Here is a 22,403-nt window from a genome sequence, read left to right as displayed (position 1 = left end):
AGTCTTTGTTAAACAAAGACTATAAACAAATATTTACAATGTCTGTTACATGTAACACACAGGAGGAGCTTTTAACATAAATTCATCAACCTCCCCCTGACATTTTAAAAATAAATATAGGTATCAAAACAATCTTGAATATATTTTGCTACTACTAGTATTCAGCACTCACATTGCTGCAAAAATTAACAAAATTTTCAAAATTTTCTCCCACTAAGTGAGTAGAAAAAGCATGCCATTTATGATTTTCCTTCTTTAAATTACTTTTCAGAAATGTATCTTCTTCCACAACAATCTGACACTTCTTGCCATTCCTTCATCTTATAAACCTGAATTTTACTTTGAGTACTACAGGTTTATGCTTAAATGAAAGTTCCTTGATAAAAGAAAAAAAAATTGTGCTGCATTTTTCTTTTTGTTATCTAAAGACATAATAGGTATATATACATTAAATATGTCCTTGCAAATGTCCCAGTCATGTTTACAGCCTGGAATTCTTTTACTTAATGTATTTTGCATTGTGATCCTTAATCAATATATTAACATGAGAAGATGGTTGTTAATTTAGGACAAATTTGAGATCCAATAAAATTAATTGTTGAATACGTGTCCTTCTGGTGACTGTGGCAGCTTCTTAGAGTGTATGGATATTAAACATCTTAGCTCTTGAAAAACAACTTTAATGCTATATTTTGACACTTTGCTAGCACTGGTATGCTCCATGCATCCACACTTGGTGGCCCGATAATCATGCCTGTACACCTTGCCAGTGTCATATTTTCATCATCTTCAGTGCTCCAGCTAAGAACACCATTATATATTCCATTTTTCCCTTCTTCAAGTTCTTCCAATGTGCATTTTTTTAGGAACTTTATTCCCATGGGGACTGCCATCTCCTTCTGCAAATCAATGCCTGAATGATTTGCTTATTTTGTACCAAACTTGCATACCAGGGATAAATCCCACTTGCTCATGATATATAATTCTTTAATATGCTGTTGGATTCAGTTTGCTAGTATTCTGTTGAGGAAACACTAATCTGTTGTATTCTTTTATTGTGACATCTTTATCTGGCTTCGGTATGAGTATGCTGTTGGCCTCATAGAGTGAATTATGCAGTGTTTCCTCTTCAATTTTTCACAAGTGTTTGAGCAAAACCATAGGTGAGTTTTCTTGAATATTTGTTAGAATTCCTCTGTGAGGTCACATGGTACTGGGATTTCTTTGTTGGGAAGTTTTAGATTATTGATTCAATCTCTTTACCACTAACTGGCTTTCTGAGATCTACTTCTTGCATCAGTGTAGGTAGTTGGTGTGTTTCTAAGAATGTGACCATTTCATCTAGGTTATCTATTTTATTGGCATACAGTTGTTCACAGATTTCTCATTTTTTAACAATATTTATTTCTTTATTTCTCCCCCCTCCACTGTCTGCTCTCTGTGTCCATTCACTGTGTGTTCTTCTGTGTCTGCTCATATTCTCATTAGGCGGCTCCCGGAACCAATCCTGGGAACTTCCAGAGTGGAAGAGAGGCGATCACTATCTTGCACCACTTCAACTCCCTGTTCTTCTATGTCTTCTTATTTTCTCTCCTCTGTGTCTCTTGTTGCGTCATATTGCTGTGTCAGCTCTCCATGTCAGCTGGCACTGCCACATGGGGTGGTATTCCCGCATGGGGTGGCACTCCTGTGTGGCATGGCACTTCTGCATGGGCTGGCACTCGTGTGGGTAGTTTACCATGCAAGCCAGCTTGTCCTCACCAGGAGGGCCTGGGCATCGAACCCTGGACCTCCTATATGGTAGACAGGAGCCCAACTGCTTAAGCCACATCCTTTTCCACAGATTTCTCTTATAGTCCTTCTTTTTTTTTTTTTTTTAAGATTTATTTTATTTTTTTCTCTCCCCTTCCCACCCCCCTGCCCCAGTTGTCTGTTTTCTGTGTCCATTTGCTGAGTGTTCTTCTTTTTGTCTGCTTCTCTTGTCAGCGGCACAGAAATCTATGTTTCTTTTTGTTGCATCATCTTGCTACATCAGCTCTCTGTGTGTGCGGCCTTCCTGGGCAGGCTGCACTTTCTTTTGCGCTGGGCGGCTGTCCTTATGGGGTGCACTCTTCGTGTGTGGGGCTCCCCTACACGGGGAGCACCCCTGTGTGGCACGGCACTGCTTGTGCGCATCAGCACTGCCCGTGGGCCAGCTCCACACAGGTCAAGTAGGTCTGGGGTTTGAACTGTGGACCTCCCATGTGGTAGACAGACGCCCTATCCACTGGGCCAAGTCTGCTTCCTTATAGTCCTTCTTATTTCAGCAGGTCATCAATTATGACCCCTTTTTGAATTCAGATCATTTAATCAGGCACATCACCAAACAAAGATATACAGAAGGCAAAAAAACATAAAATATTTTCAACATTTATAATGTGGAAAATTTGAATTAAACATGATTTAGGTGTCTCTATGTCCTTGTTAGAATGACTAAAATAAAAAATGACAGAGCATACCAAATGTAGGAAAGATATGGAAGATCCAAAACTTTCACATGCTAATGATAGGATTATAATATATTACAAATACTTTGGAAATCATTATAGCCGTTTCTTAGAATGTTAACTATACAATTACAATATGATCTATAACAATTGCACATTTAAGCACTTATTTAAGATAAATGAAAGTTTACTTTAACTTAAATACCTGTACACAAACATTCATAGCAACTTCATTTGTAAACCCCAAAACTGAAAAAACCCAAATGTCTACCAAGAGGTAAAATGATGAACAAAATGTACATCCAAACAATGAGCTATTATTCAGCAATAAAATTGAATTCAATATTGATATGTTCTACATGTTAGATGAATCTCAAAATTATTCTGAGTAAAAGAAACTAAGAAATAAAATGTACATGCTGACTATTTCAATTTTTGTTAAACTTAAGGAAATGGAAACTGATTTACAATATTAAAAAGTAGTTCTATCATTGCCTGAGGATTAAAGGGAGGCAGAGATCACAAGTCAAGCATTTTAAGAGGGCATAAGCAATTTTTTGGTGCAATGAGCACAATTAGTATCTTGATTATGGTGATGGTTTCACAAGTATATATAAATATCAAAATACAATAAATTATATAGTTTAAATTCATGCTTTTATTGTATGTCAATATTAGATCAATAAAGCTGTTTCAAAAGCATTTATGCTTAACAGTATTATAATTCAGTATTTATTTCTTTTCTTATGAATAATATAACATACTAATTTAAATACTTCCAACATTTTTTAGGTAAAATATTGAAGCAACTTTAAGGTTTTTTTTTTTACCTTTTGGAAGGGTCTTTATTTGTGTTGAGTTGTATCAAATTTTATTGACTTTATAAATATAAAAGTAAAGAATTATTTTAGTATAGTTGTTACCTAATCAAATTTGATTAAAGTGGTCTATAATATGAAGCAATTTAACCATTACTATTTATCCCTACAATCACCTCTTCTTTGGGTTTTCATTTTATTCAACACAAATCATAGTTTGTTGTTGACTTATTTCTCTGTTGACATTGTATTGTGTAAATAACAAGATCCAAAGCAACCACCTCTATCATAGCTAAGCTGAACTCCCCTTCTTTAAAGATTCCCCTGAATTCGGACCAGATTGCTGTTATCGTCTTATGTCCTTTAAAACTCAGTCAAAACAAGGAGAATCAGGGATTTCATCTGTTACATACAGCTCTGTACAGGCAGCCAAAAGTCTGTTGGCTTTTATAAAGGGTATTTATTTGGGATAGACGCTTACAGTTATCAAGCCATAAAGTACAAGTTACTTCCCTCACCAAAGTCTGTTGCCACATGTTGGAGCAAGATGGCTGCTGACATTCAGCCTTCCTCTTCCTCTTAAGGCTCTGTGGTCCAGCTTTTTCCAATATCAGCTGTAGGCTGGGATAACTTTTATCTCTCTCCTAGAGCTCATTTCTCTCCAGGCCCAAGCTGTTTTGTTCTCTCCACAAGGTCATCCCTAGACTACTAAGCTCTCTATGCTTTTTCCTTCTTCCCAGGGCTCAATTCTCTCCAGGCACAGCTGCTCTGCTCTCTCCCTGGGCCTCTGCCATGTCTATGGAGCCATCTCTAGTCCTCTGTGTTCTTCTCCTGCACGTTTAATTCCTGAGGTTCCAGCATCCAAAAAACTCCCTCTAACTCCTCTGCTATGTATTTTTCTCTGTGAGTCTCTGCCCACCAAGAGAGTGGGGACTCAATGTCCTACTAACGTGTCCCAACCAAAACCTTAATCATTATTATTCAAGTAAAAGTGAAACTTCTGCATTTCATACAATCTAGTACACTCAGAGGGACAGACCAGTTTACGAACATAATCCAGTATCTAGTTTTGGAATTCATAAACAATTCCAAACTGCTATAAGCCCCCTGGACAAAGATCAAATTGAGGGTAATAATTAGAGATTTCCCAAATCCTAATGAAGACCCAGTTAAGTTTGGGGGAAAAAAGTTTAATCATACTTATGAGCCTTTCAGTTAATTTACTTCACTGCTGGTTGAAGGTCATTTTCAAATCTGAATAAAATCCTTAAATGACCTTTCAAAATGAAGAACTACTGAGAAAAAATGAAGAATATAGGGTACCTAAGGAACTTAATGAATGATACATGAAGTTTTTCTCCAAATTATTGTCATAAAATCCAACAATGTACCCAGAGACTTATGAACCCTTATATGAATATTGTAGCAGTTGTAATAAAACCTTTAATAATTCTCAGATCTTGACCATATTAACTATAAGACCACTACTCTTTTTAATTTTATTTTTTGTTAATGCCCTTTTGGAAGAACTAAGCACCACTCTAAAACATAAACAACTAAATTTGGCCACAATGGAACCTAATGATTTAGTAAATCTTACAGATCAATTATATCACATCTATAAAAGGCTGAGGAAAAAAAATCCTTCCAAGCTAAAACAGAACAAATACAAGTAGCACAAACCATGAATTTCCAAATACAAAAGCAAAAAGCCCTCAAAACATCCTTTAAATTTATACATAAGCACCAGGGTTCATGGTGCCATTAATTGTAAATACTGTAAACAACCTGGATATTCAAAAAACTGCCCAAAATTCTAAAGTAAAATAAAAAAAATTAAAAAAAATTCAAAGGCAGCAGTGATCTCCTGAATGATCTCTGTCCTCCAGGAAAGCAAGGTATCTTTCAATGTGACAGGCCTGCTCCCAGGACACAGCAGAGGTTTCTCCAAATGCTTACATCACATTTTTAGGTGACAGAGAACTGATAATTGTCAACTAGGGTATAAGAGGCCTATAGATACTGGGACCACATTCCCTGTCTAAATACCACAGCCCCCCTTAACCCTGCTCTCTGGAGTACTGCATTTAAATGGGGGGAGTTACCACAAATCCATGGCCTTGAATCCCTCCCAAATCCCTTTCAATTAAGAGCTTTACAAACCACACATCAATTTCTGTTAGTCTGTTCTGCCCAACTTACTTTTTCAGAAGGGATTTCTTTGGATTATTTCAAGCACACACATCTTTCTCCCAAATGGGAGGGATGCTAATTTGGAATGCCTAGAACCAGATTCAACAGACCAAATAACAAACGTTTTCCCATTTATAACCCTGTTCTCCTAGCCAAAGAAGTAACATTTAAACATCACCATCTTGTTTATACTATTCCACCTAATTTATGGTTCACAACACCTACTGATATTGGTCAAATTTTCTCTGCCTCAGTCCTCCCTGCTCCAACTCTCTCCTCCTAGAACTTGATAAAATCCAAAGCATTTTAAACTTCCCTCCTTCCAAGAAAACAAACAAACAAACATCAATTAGGGTGATTTCTAAGTCTCATGGGACATTGTAGAAATTGGATTATTACTTTTCTTTTGATGGTTCACCATTGCTTAAACCTGAACAAATTGAATCCTTTCTTTGGGATGAAACTATTCAAAATTCCTTTAAGGGAGTAAAATTCCTTTGAGGGAGTAAGATCAGCAGATCTACTCTGGGACACCATATGTACAAGTCAGTTTTTCCCCATTTCTCCATGAATGAGAAAGGAAAGCCTTAGTTGTCCTTAGCTAAAAACATAGAGACCACCATACACTTCTAAACAATTATAGTCAGCAGTTGGATACCATAGCCTAGAGATTTCGTCCTGCATGAAGTCCATTGCTATATCAAAACTTTAGAATCAATTGAAGAACTAATTGTTGTATCTCCCTTAACTATTTAGGTTCCTTATTGAGTTGAAGCCCTTCTTAATTCTCATCCCATTCAACACCTCCTAACAGATAGATTAATTTATTCTGAAATTCTCTTACCTTCCCCTCCCAATTTCTCTTTTTTTTCCAAATTGTCACAACCTTAATCATGCTACTTCACTTTTATTTTTTGTAAAGGCAGCACATAATGCCAATTTTATTTGCAAATATTAAAATACATCAATTCAAGTTCACAAATTACATCTTTTCACAGCCTGAGCTAGGGTTTGAACTATCACAGAATTCATCTGTGCTAGAGTTAGAGCGCTGATGTTAGTATGCTTAGAGGTGGCATGCTTAATCTTGGTAGTTATGTGCTTTGTAAGTCTATAATTCACCATGATATATACTTAGTCAGGTGCTGTATAACAGGAAGAAGGAATTCTTCAGTGTATGACAGGTAATGCTGTAGAGTTGGTGTCCATTCACCATTTTCAAGAATTTTCAGTGCTAAGCAAAAACTCCTGCAATCTGAGAAGGAGAAATGTGTGCCATAGTGTAGCCCAACACAGTCGGTTCCATCAGGTATTTGGCCAAAGTATGGTGCTCAACATCAATTTCTCCAATCTTTTTTTATTGTTCCTATTTTTTTAAATATTTAAAGACACTTTAGATTACATAAATGTTACATCAAAAATACAGGGGATTCCCATATATCCCAACCCCTCACATTTTCCCCTACCAATAACATTTTTCTCTAGTGTGGTACATAGGTTACAACTGATGAAGAAATATTGAAGTGCAGGGACAGAGGGTGACCCAGAACAAAGTTTATAGCTCTTAGAATCTTCATTTCCATCTGTGATCTGGTGCATAGTGTAAATATGGACAGTCACAAAGGCAAAGTTGCCAGTTTCTGGAGGATGCATTTCTTCATTTGCTTGCAATAAACATGGCAGCGACACAAACCAGCTGCAACATCTTTCTGGCACACAATTATTCTGCATGAACTGATCAGTGATGGAAACAGTCAAATGCATGGTCTACTGCTGCAGCCTGAATTTCATGTGAACCTGTGCTAGGCAGTCATTTAGGATGGCTTTCTCGTCTCCAGTGACTTTCTGACCCAGTAGGTATTTGGGTCTGACTTCTTGCTCCTCCTCAAGTTGTCTCAGATAAGCATAAGTTTCTTTCACATATGCACTACAAAGGTTTGAATCAGCTCCATCTTCTACATCCAAATCACTTACTGCAAGAATTAAGTCAGAGAAAGCCTGGCAAAAATACTCATCTGCAGGGACACAGTTAGCTGTTTTCATTGGCTTGGAAAGGGACTATCCACCAAAAAAGGCTCAGGCAAAAGTTTTTCTTCTTTAATGGGCTCAGCTCCTGCACTGTCTCTGACCCTGGCTCTGGTTCTAGCACCTGCAAAGGTGCTTTTTTCAGAGGTTTTGGTAGATTTTTAGCAGTAACTTTTCCAACAGCTGAAGCTTTGCGTCCTGTTTCAGAGGCATTTTGGCTTGTGGCTGTTCAGTGACCTTGTTACCAACGTCTCCAAGAGCTATTCTTTGTCACAGTCCGGTTTTATAAGTTGCAGCAGTGGTCAAATGTACTCACTTTGCTCCTGCCATACTAATCTCCGTCTTATTTTCAACATCAATTTTCGTGTTACTGGTGATTCTGAGAGCCATGGCTTGCTCTTCACCATGCAGCAATTGAGAAACAAGAAGCAGAACGTGAGAGTGCCTGACAAACAATAGACTAGAAGCCACCACTGAGCAACACCCATGCCTCTGCAGCGCGCATGAAGGAGTGGAGCCCCGCCTCAGGCTCAAACCCTGCAACCCACCTCCTTATTGGCTCCTTTGTGTCACTCGCTCTCTTCCTATTGGTGCCTGTTCCTTCCTCGAAAGAGTTTCCAGGAGAATCCAGTGCAAGTGCAGACTTTCGATAAAGGGGAGGAAATAGAGTAAAGCTGACAAATGTTTCAAACTGATTGATATTTATATGATAATATCTAGATTATTAAATTAATTTGATTTTTTTCTTTTCACTTTCTTTAATATGGCTATTAGAAAATATAAAATTTCGTATGTGGGTCACATTATCTTTCCATTGCACAGCACTAGTTTAGACTAAGAGTCCTTCCAGGTCCTCCTGCTGGTGTGACCTGACCAGCAAAATCCCTTAACAGCACCTCAGAGACTGAGGAAGTCTATGGTAGAAACTCAATTCAACTCTGGTAAAGTAGACCAAGCTATTATTTGATTAATAAAAATGAAGAATATTAGTTTCTTCTGCCTGAATACTTGAAATCTAGGTTCTGCTACCTCTCCTGGAGTCGGGGACCAAAATGTCCCTAAGTACACACACTGTGTGTGGCTGTGAGTTGGCTTCAGACCTCACTTGCTCAATTAATCAAGTAATCTATTTACAGACCTGCTCTCTCATCTGTGCTCACCAGGAAATCTTAAAATTGAGAAAGAAATTCCATAAAATTGGACTCATCTCTTCACAAGATTCTCCTCTGTCTTCCAGCTGCTTTCTGAAGTTCTTGAGTGAAATCAACTGACAAGGGACATATATATAACGGGTCCTTCCTCTCTTCTTTTGTGTCAGACCCAATCCTCTTTAATTCAATATATTTTTATTTAGTTTTGTCAATAAAGAGATTTTTACCAATGACAAAGTAAACCCATAAATTGTTTTACCCTGCATTGTAATTCAATTTCTAAATGAATAACATTTTAAGAAATGTCATATTCAAGAGAATTATTCCTGGTAAATATTCATAATTATTTTTCTTTACTTATAATAAAAATTAGACCTGTACATTTATTGTACTTTACCTTGTTAAGATTTAAAACTTTCAGCCTCATTAATATTAACCCTTCATTAATATATGATATATATTCTCTTTTACTTTAGCTAATGTATTTAGACTATGAAATTTTACCATGATGGAAAAACAGCATATTTGCTATGTAAACATGTTGTACTAAGGTAGGTGGGATGGAATTTGGCCATGCTATATTCCTATCCTATGAAGTAGATTTCTGACTTTGCTTTTACTGCTTTTCAATAAGAAGAGAGAGAAAAAAAACCTTAATGTCCTCTTGTTTTAGTGCTTATTTAAATGTAAAATGAAATAGAGCCCCAAATCATGTTTATTTTCTTTTTTTTTTTTGATATTTGCAAGATGAGGTCAAAATGACCCTTCACAAATTGAACATATTTTAAATATCTGCATTACAGAATCCTCAGTGAAATTTGAGATTTTTGTTGTTGTTAAATATATTTTGGTCTTTATCATGCCAGTATAAAGATGCCACACTGATTTTTTTCCTGTGTGACAGCTGTAGTCTTTTTTAACTGCTTTTGGTTCTTGAAGTAAGAGTAAAACACATATCTGGTTGTCTTACAACAACTTCCCAGATGGCACTATTTCTATGCTTACAAAGTGACTTCTTCCTTATTCTGATCAAAGCTTCCTACCTCTATTTCAATCATTTGAAATCAACTGTTTTCTTGAAAATTTTCTCTGCTATTTCTTCCTTTATACATAATTCCAGCTCATCTGTGGGTCACCTAACACACTCATATACTATAGTTTAAGAAAGCAAAATAGCTTATACACCAAAAAGAAAAAAAAAATGAAATTCTTCTGAACAGTGATATTTAATTTGAAAGGGAAATACTGAGATACTATTGCAAATATTTGTAATTTCATATATCGGTTTTAATGTCCAAGGTTCATGCTATGTTTATTGTGAATACTTGTGGATTTTCAAACATTTCCAAACGTCTGTTAAGCAAATGAAAGAAAATATGAAAATCATAGAATGCCAGAAAAGATAAACTGTGGTCACATTTGAAATTAAGGTATGTCATTCCAAACTACTGTGAATGGAAAAGTTTATGAGGGGCGAAATGGGGTCCCTGTTAAGGGACGAGCGGGGTCCCTGTTGCGGGACGAGTGGGGTCCCGTTGTGGGACGAGCGGGGTCCCTATTAAGGGACGAGTGGGGTCCCGTTGTGGGACGAGAGGGGTCCCTGGCGTGGGGAAGAAAGCCTCGTATGGCCGCTGAGGTTTCCCTCGGGGGCTCCGAAGGCGTGGAGGGCACACGGCCCAGGAAGAAGTCACGGAGACAGGCTGATGGCACAAGTCTGATTTATTGCGGAGGGGGATGCAGATTTATAGGATTGGGGAGTGGTGTGGCGGGTTCTGATTGGCTAGGGCAAGTGCTGTTTCCATATAAGGCAATGTTCTGGCATTGGGCTAGTGATTGGCCAGTAGACTATGTGCTAATTTGATAGGCTGAAGCTGTTGCTGGGCAAACAGCTTACTAAGAGATTAGGTTTAAGGGAGGGGGGAGGGGAAGTGAGAGCTGGGCTAGGCAGGAGATAGGAAGGGGGAGGGCGGTGCCGGCTAGCCATTAGCAGCAAAGGCCTAGTCAGGCGTGGTCACCTTGTCTAGGCCCAGTGGGCAGAGGCGGTGTCACCTCTTGCCGCACTGTTTGCCACTGAGGCAAGCCGGGTGCCCCGCCTCCCACAAGTTTATGTTTCTGTCAAGCAACTAACAGAATCAAAACCCTGTACTATCATGACTCACAAGGGATGAAAATGTTTTGAAATAAGTTGATGAGTCACATTTTTAAAATCAGGATCTGAGTTTTAGGCTGGGTAAAACATAAAGGATATGATTTATTGGTCTTTAGATAATGTTTTTAAAAAATTATGATGTGCTTTTGGCTTATTTTTATTTTAAAAAGTTTATTTTCTAGCAACACATAGTCGGGCAATTTTGAGTATCTTTTCTTAAACAATTTTCAGATGATACATTTTTACAGTCAGAGAGAGAAATATTTTGGTAGAAATTATTGTGGCCACTAAGTGGGATTTTAGAGAACATTTCTGACAAGGTTTCATGACTTTTCTTGATCTACATATGAGTATATTTTTATTCCTTTCTCAGCAACTGATTATGCACATTCCTTGTGGACAGATATGAACTCTTTTTTTAATTTATTTTTATTTATTTTTTAAATCACAGATTTTTTTAAAATTTCTCTACTTTTCCACCTGCACGCCTTCTGCTCCCTGTGTCCGTCACTGTGTGTTCTTCTGTGTTCCTTTGCATTCTTGTCAGTGGCACTGGAAATCTGCGTCTCTCTTTTTGTTGTGTCATCTTGCTGCATCAGCTCTCCATGTCTATGGTACCACTCCTGGGCAGGCTGAGATTTTTTTGCACAGGATAGCTCTCCTTGCAGGGCATACTCTTTGTGTGTGGGGTTGCCCTACATGAGGGACACCCCTGCATGGCATGGCACTCCTTGCGTGCATCAGCATTGCGTGTGGGCCAGCTCACCCCACAGGTCAGGAGGCCCTGGGTTTGAACTCTGGACCTCCTTTGTGATAGGTGGACGCTCTATCAGTTGAGCCAAATCTGTGTCCCAATATGAATTTCTTAATATTTGTTAAAGATGCAATAGGATCTCCAAATCTCTAATACACACTTAATAGGCATAGCTCAAGCCAGGGCCTCTCAACATGCAGTATTGGCATTTAAGGCTGGATGATTCTTTCTGGGGGGTGATGGGTACTGTCTTCTGCATTGTAGGATGTTTAGCAGCACCCCTGGCCTCCACCCGCCAGATGCCTGTAGCACTCCTCCTGCATTTTTGGAAATGTCAAAAAATTCACCAGTCATTAATTATAGTTTCCTAAGGGGCAAAATCATCTCTGGGTAAAAAGAAATGGAAGTTAAAATAAGGTTTTCCATTTAACTAGATAATGTTCTGCTTTAGGGCATAAAGTTCACCTTGTTACCTTCTTTAAACAAAAATAAAATAGGCTTAAAGAGGTGTGGTTCACTGTGAATAAGAAGTGAGGTGAGTACTATGCAATACAAAAAACATACTGGGTTGACTTTAGGACAGAGCTGAGCTCATTTGCATAAGCACTCTGAAGCCTGAGAATTCAGAAGTAAGTTCTAAATAACTTTATTTAATAAATGTTCCCAGAGATCTGCAAATTGTGGCTCACTCTGAAGCCAGAGAATACAGAAGTAAGTTCTAAATAACTTTATTTAATAAATGTTCCCAGAAATCTGGAAATTGTGGCTAGAAGACAGCAAGATGGAAATTTTCTACATCTGTAATGAAACACTTAATGATTGAGAAATAACTATGTATGTGCAATTTTGTCACCTCTTCATTCTGTCTTCTAGGAGTTTGGGGCATAGATTTCATTCTTAATAACCAAGCTGAAGAAGGGATTACTTTTTATTCCAATGAATCAAATTATAGCCTTAGATATGCTGAAAAGGTCCAAAAGAAATTTCCAGGATGGAAAATGATCTGTTTCTTCTCTGTCCACTACAGTAGCTGCTGGGTATATGTTATTACTGAGCATTTGAAATGTGGCTGGTGTTGTGGTAGAAATGCTAATATATTTGAGTTACAGACTCAAATAAAATATATTACTTAAATCCATTTCACCCTTTGCATGCTTCTTTTTTTCAAGTGACTGTCTATTGTCTCTTCATTTCAACAGGTATTACAGAGCCAGTTTTGTAACATTTGACATACAGTCAAAAGTTAAGTATACAAGCTTTCTTTTCTCAGTGCCCTCCAAGAAGCAGCTCTCCACAGCTTGAGAGGCTCTCTTCTTTCCTTTTGGAGCATTGACAGAAGAGGAGGAAGAGAAGGAGGTCCTCCTGGGCAGAGGCAGGACAAAGGAGGTGGGTTGCAGGGAGGGGCTTGGTAGCACCAAGCAGGATGAAGGAGGCCAAGGGTCAGCAGGACCAGACTCAGATCACCAGTGCCAGGTGGCCCAGCTCAACTTGTTGGACAGATGAACCTGGTCTACCAGCACATCCAGAACCAGATCCAAGCTGCTGCCCTGCCTGCTTGCATCCTAACTCTGCCTTGGGCTTCTCCAGTAGATGCTGGGTTTGCTCCAAATCCTGCTGACACACTTCCAAGTCACCATCAGTAGCACCTCCCAGTTTCCCATCCTAGTCATCGTTCCCTACAGAAAGTCACATAAAAGATAATTTCTTTGTGAAGTACCCTGCTGAGGTTCCAAGCAATACAGTAGAGAAGTCTAAGCAGATGCATCCAAGCTGTGATTACAATGCAGAAGCTAATGGGATTTGTGGAGTGTGTGTTGAATGGCTCTGAGAGATTTGCATTAGAGCTCATGACAGGGGGATGTTTCTCCAGAGGCAGTTGTTGTGAGCAGTCATAAAAACAAAGTCTGAGCTTTACTGTGAGATATATGACAAGCTGTCATTATAGAACTATAAATAGAACATAAAGAGCATAGATATTAATTTGTCAAAGAAGATTTTCAGAATCAGAAATTGATCATCAAGTCATTAATCACAAAATGTGGAGTGGACATCACCATCTCAGGATCCACAGGATGTAGGAATATAATATGGATTCAACTAGACTTGCTGGTATTCGACTATTGAACTGTTGTTCCTCTAGCAATGGAAGTAATTGTATCATTGATGTAGAGATGGTGACCACAGGAATTACTGAGGGCAGGAAGAGGGAGAAAGAGGTGTGATATGGGGCATTTTTGGAACTTGGAGTGGTCCTGAATGATATTGCAGGGACAAATGCAGGACATTGTATATCCTGCCATAACCCACTGGATGGACTGGGGAAAAGTGTAAACTTTGTAAACTATGGTCCATGTGGTGTGGCAGTATTCCAGGGTGTATTCACCAAATACAATGAATGTGCCTTACTGATGAAAAGGGATTTTGATGTGGGAGGAGCAAGGGGTGTGGAGGGAAGTGAGGTATATGGGAACCTCTTATGTTTTATTAACATAACGTTTTGTGTGATCTATTTATCATTTTAAAAAAAGACATAAAAAATTTAAAAAAAAAGAAAAAAACTGATGGAAAGAACAAAAACATACAATTCACAGGAAGTCAGATCCAATGCAGAATAATTGAAGTAAATCAAAATTTTTAAAATCTGGTGGAATAGGGTTTTAATGTTGCTATATTTATGTGGAGGTTAAATTATAGAAAAAGGAAAGGATCTACTAAATCATCTAGAAAGCCTTGCAATGAACCATTTCAGGAAACGTATGCAATGACTGAAAATAGCAGGACTTTCTAAGCTGTAGGCACATGTCATACCTTTTGCTAAAGGGGCACTTTCCAGTGGCAGCAATACAGCATTACCTTACAGCAAGAGCCTGTTTATATACTGATTAAGGTACCTTCTTAGAGCAAGGCATGATGTTTCCCCAATAGCCAAAAATACCAACAATTTTCACTGTAATCCTAGGTTTTTTTTCTCAAAATATGGTCAATTTAAGTTTTTTAGTAATGGAAAATAAAGAGATTTGGCCACAAATGCCTGAGCAGAATCCTGTTATGAAACTATATTCACTGCCCTGAGGTGGTTTCTCTTTAAATCATTCTTCTAATTTTCCAACACAGATCACAGATCAACCTAGCCCAATTACCACTCTAGTGCTTGCAGCAAAAGCTGTCTACTCCATATTCGACAAGTTTTCAAAATAACAGCCCCAAGCCCAATGGGCAAGTTATTCATTCTCAACCTCAACAGCGGAGATTCTACCAAACCAGAATACATCATGATAAGCAATAGAATCCAACCACGTACAGATATCTTTCATGGCTCAGCAAGACAACACAGTGGCAGATCACCAGTGTACAGCTGTCCCATCAACTGCCAACATCACATCCTGTCCCCTTCCAATCCCAGCATTACTATTGAAGTAGGATATGATATAAAGGCTTCTGGTTCACCTACAACCAATTCGAGCTCACCAGTGGGAAGTGTTTATAATCTTCCTTCTCTTCCAGATATTGGTTACTCCAGTAATATTATTCTGGACAATATGGTGAGGAAACATACTAGCATACATCATGGCCAGGCAAGAGCACCTTCAAACAAACATCCACTCACTTCATCACTACCGTCTCCAGACAATGTAGGATCTGTTACTTTGACTAGTGTACTTCCCCTAATATGTCCACCTAATGTCTCCAGCTTGGAGGGCTGAGGAAATTCAGGCTTTTCAAGTAAACCAACAGGAACTGATCCAACACACATAATCCCAGTGGTCATGTTAGAGCTAATCTGAATAAAACAAGAAAACAGTGCTCACCTGAAAAATATGATTTAACTGTTGTCATATGAAAACAGGAATCTGATGAGTATAGGCCTCAAAATACCAACCATCTGAGAAGCACAGTCAAGTCCTTGCTCTTAAATAGCAATCAGGACTCTGCTTCTGAGGAGACTGTGCTAACCAAGGTGTTCCAGAGGGCACAGGAGATCCATCTGAATATCCTCAGGAAAATTCCTCAAATGAATATTTGAGTGACTAGATGCCTCCCAGAATTGATAACTTCAAGTTAGAGGGATAAGGAAAGAGTTTGCCCCAAAGAGCTCATACTGACAAATAGTCCAAAAGGAGAACAAATTTATATATTCTATTGAGAAGTATCTAAATCAGAAGTTGAATATGATTGGAACATTCCCAATATTTTAAAATCCAGGGAACTTCATTATAATCAGGCACAGTTAGAGGAATTGGGTCTTGAAAACCCAGGCTCATTTCATGACAAAGAGAAATAAATTTAGCCATTCACACTTCTTCTATGTATTGATGGTTAAACTAACCGGGCCTTCAGTTCTCTTTTTTTTTTGACTTATGACTGTGAGTGTCCCAATCATGTATAAGGGAGATAGCTTCTTTCCTTAAGCTTCATGAACTAATCACTGGTAGCCTCTGACTTTTCTTCTGCAGCTTCCTCACATCTCTCAGTCTTCATAGAATTGATGTGAGTTAGGGTCTTGCTCTGGATTAGGTTATGGCTTAAGGGGTTGCTGTGGCTGGTTTGATATTCTATTTAGACTACTAAAAACTTCTCCATATCAGCAATTAGTCTGTTTTGTTTTCTTATCATTCCTGTGTCTACTGAAGTAGCACTTTTAATTTCCTTAAAGAACTTATCCTTTACCTTCACAACTTGACTAACTGGCTCAATAGGTTCAGCTTTCCGCCTATCTTGGCTTTCCTCACTAAGCTTATTCATTTTTACCTTTTAATTCAAAGTGAGAGACCTGTGTCTCTTTCTTTCTCTTGAACACTTAAAGGACTATGTAGGATTTTTAATTAGCCTCTTTTCAATATTGTTCTGTCTCAAGGAATAGGCAGGTCAGAGGGGAGAGAGAGAGACGGGGAACAGGTGGTTGGTGGAACATACAAAACATTTATTAATTAAGGTCACAGTCATGTGTTTGTGGTTTGTGACAACCCAAAACACAATGGTAACACCAAAGATAACTGACCACAGATCACTATAATATATAATAATAATAATAATAATAATAATAATAATAATAATAATAATAGAAAGCTTAGGCTATTAAGAGAATTACCAAAATGTGAATGAAGGTCACTAAGTGAGCACATGCTGTTGCTCAACCCCCTAATCATAACTCAATCATGCCCGGGTTCAGATCAAATTGCAAGCATAATCCAATATTTCTTTTTGGAGTTCATCAATTATATCAAACTGCTACACTCCACCCTCTGAATTCCAAAAAGTTATTACAATATTCAAAAAAACCTTAAATCAGTTACAATGCAAGTACTAAATCATATCATAATCAATGTAAAAAAATACAGTTTGTCTTGGGACAAATCCCCATCTGCTATAGACCTCTGAAATTTACAAAAACAATATATCTGCTTCCAATACACAAATGGATAGAAAAAGGATAAACATTTTCACTACAATAAGGAGAACTTGGGAAGGACACGTGAGTCATGGGTCTTCTACAGTTCAGTAAACCTGCAGGGCATCCTCCATTTGATTTCAAAGTCTGAGAGTCATTCTTAAGATGATGGGTTCTTCTCCTTGGGGCCTTATCAAAACCCACCTTTTCCACAGTTTTGCCCAATGGCCATTTTCTTAGTTCCACCCTCCTCAAGCATTTGCGTGTCAATCAAGCGCCACACCTCTCCCTCCAAGAGTGTTGGGGTGATTGCCACACCTTACCCAATCTTTGGGTTAGAGTCTTAACTCCTCTAGCACATTGATGTGAAGACAACATTCCCCCTAACCTTTGGCATACAGGCACAACCCTCTCAGATCAATGAGTTGACCACCTGGCCTTTCCTAACCTTTGGGCAACAAGTCCACCCCTCTCAGATCGGTGGGGTGTTGACCTGAACAGCCCTAATCCTTGGGGAATGTATTCCATCTTCCCTGTACTCTGGGGCAGCAAAACTCTCCCAGAACATCAGGTGGGAACATTCACCCTCTTCATCTGCTGGGGCAAACTCGCCCTCTCTGTACACATGGTGGGGTTCATCTCTTGGCCAAAGGTGATGTCCTAATTCCAAATCTCAGCTTCCATGATTTTCCTCTTAAAGTTGTTTCTCCTTCAATCTCTCCTTTCCATGTCCCTTTTATTCCAGGCTGACAGTGATTTTGTTCATAAAGCTCTTGCAAAAAGTCTGTTGGTTTAGCATGCAGGAAACAGGGGTCGAAGCCATCAGAAAGTAAGATTTTCCACAAGTCTTTCCAACATAACTGTATCTTCCATTCTGATTTACAAGTTCCAAGTTTAGTTAAGCCCTTAAATGCGGCACTTTCATCTGGGTCCCTGATTTCCAGAGGCTTGGAATTTTCAGAATCAGTTTCTGTTTTCTTTTTGTCAAACAGTTCAGTCCCTAGCTTACCTCTGTCATCTATCATTTTGCTATAATCTGCAAGCAGAAGCCAAGCCGCATTCTCTGGGTTTACCTTGGAAAGTTCTTCAGGTAATGCCCATGCTTGCCATTTTCAAATTTCGCCTTCCATACACCTGGAGTTAATCTTGCTAAATTCTCTGTAACTTTAAAATACAGATTACCTTTCTTCCAGTTTCCAATAATAGTTTTATCATTTACTTCTAAGGCATCATAAAAAATCTCTTTAGCATACATATTGTTATCAATAGTCTCTTCAAAGCACTGCATGTCTTTTCTTCCAAGCATCTCACAATTCCTCCAAAATATACCCCTTACCCATTTATAAAACCTTTCCAGCATTTCAGTAATTGCAAAAGCACTTCCCCATTCCTCAGTACCAAATTCTGTATTAGTCAGCCAAAGGGGTGCTGATGCAAAATAACAGAAACTGGTTGGTTTTTATTAAGATAACTTATTTGGGGTAGGAGCTTACAGATATTGGGCCATGAAGCATAAGTTATTTCCCTCATCAAAGTTATTTGGAACAAGATGGCTACCAACATCTGTGAGGGTTCAGGCTTCCTGGGTTCCTACGTTCCTGGTGCTTGTTTTACTTTGGCTTCAAGTTTCCTTCCTTCCTGGGGCTGGCTTCTCCTTCCTCTGCACGCTCACTTCCCAGGGCTCCGGTTTAAGTCTTCAGCATCAAACTCCAAATTCAGAACTCTAACATTAAAAGCCCTCAGCTTTGTTCTTTGCCATGCCTTTTTCTGTGAGTCCCCAAACACCAAGGCATGAGGACTCAATGCCCTAATCAAAACTCAATCATGCTTAGGTACAGATCAGATTACAAGCATAAACCAATATTTATTTTTGAATTCCTCAATCATATCAAACTGCTACAGACCCCCAGGTAATTTAGACCCCCAGGTAATTTAGCTTCAAGATTAGAAGCTATGGTCTAGGTTTCCCAGCCCACTCAAGGGGCTCTCTTTGGATCTAAGTTGCTGACAGTACTTTTCCAGCTTAACTTTGGACAAAAATGAACTTCTCTACCTTTCCCTGGGACAGTGATAGAGATTTCTTTCTTCTTTCTCATTGGCAGTTCAGTACGTTGGGTCTCTGATACTGGAAAGATTCTGTATTACAAAATTTATTTATGAAAGTCATATTCCTAACCTCCAGTCCATGCACTCATTTTGGAGAACCAAAACTCAAGCATCTGGAGCTATTGTGCTGTAACCCCATTTCTCATTCAAGTTCATAACAGCAGCCTTCTCCATTCCTAAGTGAGTTCCACTGTCTCCCTTACTGAGTCTAGTTGTAAGAAAGCACTTAAGGCAAGGACTGATGACAGAACTGCTTTAGGTTTGAGAATGAAGAGATATGACAATCAGCCTTTTGGGGATTTCCCTGAAAGACAGTGATTTAAGAAAGTCCTCCTCATAGGAAGAACTTTGAGGAGTTCATCTGATTGTTCATTTTGTTTGGAAAGAGAAACAGCTGTATGTGTGACTGGATAGATATCATTGGCTGGATGACCAGGATCATAGAAGGAACATTACTGAAAAATCATTGGCAAGAGTTTCTGTGGAAATTTACTGCATGGCATTCATGGAATAAAAACATGTAATGTTCTAGGGAGGAGGAGGGGAGTTTTTTGGACACTTCTTCTCTGGTATGACACTGTATTAGTCTCCTATGACCATTGTAACAAATTAGACAGACTGAATGTCCAAAACAATAAAAATTAATTCTCTCAGTTGGGTGCCCCTGAATTCTGAAAGCAATGAAGAGTCACATCTTAAAGCTCTACAGAAAAATCCTTCCTTGCATCTCCCCGCTTCTGTTGACTCCCACAATCCTTGCCATTCTTTGACTAGTAGGTTCATCACTCCAGTCCCTGCTTTCATCATCATATCACCTTCTTCTCTGTGTATCTCTATTTGTCTCCTCTTCTTGTTAATATTTAATCCCTGGATTTAGAATATTTTGCATTTGAGTCTTATGAAGTTCAGGTTAATCATGGGCAGTGCAGGAACATTATTCAGCCATAAAAAGGAACGAAGTACTGTTATGTGTTACAGCATGAATAAACTTTGAAAACATTATGCTATGTGAAAGTAAGCCAGACAAAATAAAGGGCATACACTTTTGATTCCATTCATATGAAATTTCCAAAATTGCTAAATCCATAGAGATAGAAAACAGATTGGTGTTTGCTTAAGGAAAAGGGGAATGACTGCTTAATAAGTATGGGCTTTCTTTGTGTAGTGATGAAAAAATTACAGGGCTATAATATGTAATGGTTGCACAAAATCGTGAATGAACTTCATTCCTCCAAGTTGTACTCTTTTAAATGGCTAAAATGGCAAATTTTGTGTGCTATGGATTTTGCCAAAATGGATCTTTAGCTTTTATTCCATAATTGTCTCTTTAATTATTTACTTCTGTCAGGTTTTGCTTAACTTTTTTTGAATGTTTGTTCTTGGTCATTTATATATTTATTTTTCTATCTCCCTGATAAATTGACCTTTTTTTTTCTTAATATGACTTTTTATCTGGAAAAATATCCTATAGAAAACTCTTTTTATCCAATATTAATATTGCCTCTACAGCATTCTTATGTTGATAGTATGTAAGATATATATATATATATACACACACACACTCATATATATATATATATATATTGAACCAATTTCCTTTCAGTCAGTGTATCTTTGCAATTAAACTATGTTGTGTATATACATAAGAGTTGTATTATGTTACTTTGTGATAGGTACTTCCTGCCTAATTTTGGTTTGTTTCTATATTTTCAAAATTCTTTTTAAATTCCTCTCTAGGATTTTTCAGGCCTGCCCATTTTTATTCATTATTGATTGTTCTAGGGATTTAAGGTTTCTTTTTAATGTTCACAGTCCACTTAGGGTTATCATTGTACCACTTCATGAAAAACACAGAAATCTTGCAACTATGCAGCTCTATATACCTCATGCTTTGGTGTATTGTTTATATTTTCCCAATATATTTAAACCTGTAACATGTTATGATTTTGCATTACTCATGTAATTTAATGTAATTTAATTTCATGTAATTTAATGAATTATAAAATTAAATTTTCTATTAACCCAAATGATTTCTGATCATCTTTGCATTGAGTTTCCTTTTGGTATAATTTCCTTTTAACCTGAAAAACTTCACAATGCAGGGTGTGATGACAAAAAAGTACTATTTTTTTAAAGAGCTTTTATTTTACTCTCTTTTTGAAGTGTATTTTTTACTGGAAAAGAATATGTAGAGAAAAGGAAAAACTGCAATCCTCTTTCACTTAATCCATTTCCTCTTTCCACCACATCCTCACTGCTTTCCCCTAGGAGCAATGAATTCTGGTCTTAAGAACATCTAGGAATCTTACCTGAGGTATCTAAGGCTCTTCTCTAAATTCTGAGATTCCCCTGAGTCTTTTGACAGTGAACCTTTCAATTGTTTCATAATATTTTGCATAGTCCCAACACTCATGTATAGAGAGGTGGTTCTTTCCTTAAGTCAATTCACAATGTGGAGGAGCTAGGCTCTTGAAAAATTCTTCAGTAATTCTTACCAATTTTTATAAGAAAGTTTCTAAAGTTTCAACCTACAAAGAAGCTCTCTAAAAAGCCAAGAGTTGGAAAAATATATCCTTGGCATGAGGAAATAACTTGGGATAAGAGCACAGCATTCAGTCTTCATAGTGATCAGGTCTGTGTCATGAAAAGGAGGATGTTAAATAGGAGAAGTAGAGGAAGGAATGATTGCACATTTGAGATCATACCAGATGGACACTTGAAACCAAACAGTTCCATTTCTATTGCAGTGAAGTATGTTGCTGATCTATGTAGGGGAGCACAGGTGAGGGAAATGTCTCCTATGTTTGTGGTACCCTTAATTTTAATAACCCAATTAGCAGGGGCCAAATTCTCCACATCTTTTCCCTATTTTTGCATCCTGGAGCTCAATTAAAACACTGGAGTGGATCTATTCTCATCAGCTCTGCTCTTCAATGTCAAGACAGCAGCAGATTGCAGAGATAAAACTTCACATTCAGCTACTCCATGTATCTGAGATCTAGGTAATTCAATGCTTTACCAAGGCGCATCTCAAAATAATTTAATGGCTTATCATATCATGCATTTCTAGTATTTTTATGTGACTGTGTGTAGCAGGGTCCACAATGTGTCTGGAACCAGTTGTCTCAAGTCTCTTCTTAAGTAAATGTGGTTTTTCCAATTTTGGAATTTGAAGCTTCTTAATATTCTGAAATACTAAAGAAAAATCTGAACATATGAAGAAAACATCAATTGCTTTCACTCTATCTGTGGTCCAAATTCATAATATAGGAACTGAGTATCAAAAATGACAAAAATATATAAACTATCAATAATTAACAATTATGCAGTAG

General features: G+C 37.9%; 1 pseudogene; it reads right to left on the bottom strand.

The window, feature by feature from the left end:
• Positions 1-6,472: 6,472 nt before the first annotated feature.
• Positions 6,473-7,912, bottom strand: LOC101434717 (G2/mitotic-specific cyclin-B1 pseudogene; annotated as a pseudogene).
• Positions 7,913-22,403: the final 14,491 nt, after the last annotated feature.

This window comes from Dasypus novemcinctus, chromosome 22 (genome assembly GCF_030445035.2).
Source record: "Dasypus novemcinctus isolate mDasNov1 chromosome 22, mDasNov1.1.hap2, whole genome shotgun sequence".
NCBI lineage: Eukaryota > Metazoa > Chordata > Mammalia > Cingulata > Dasypodidae > Dasypus > Dasypus novemcinctus.
This window is presented reverse-complemented; position numbering and strand designations above follow the sequence as displayed.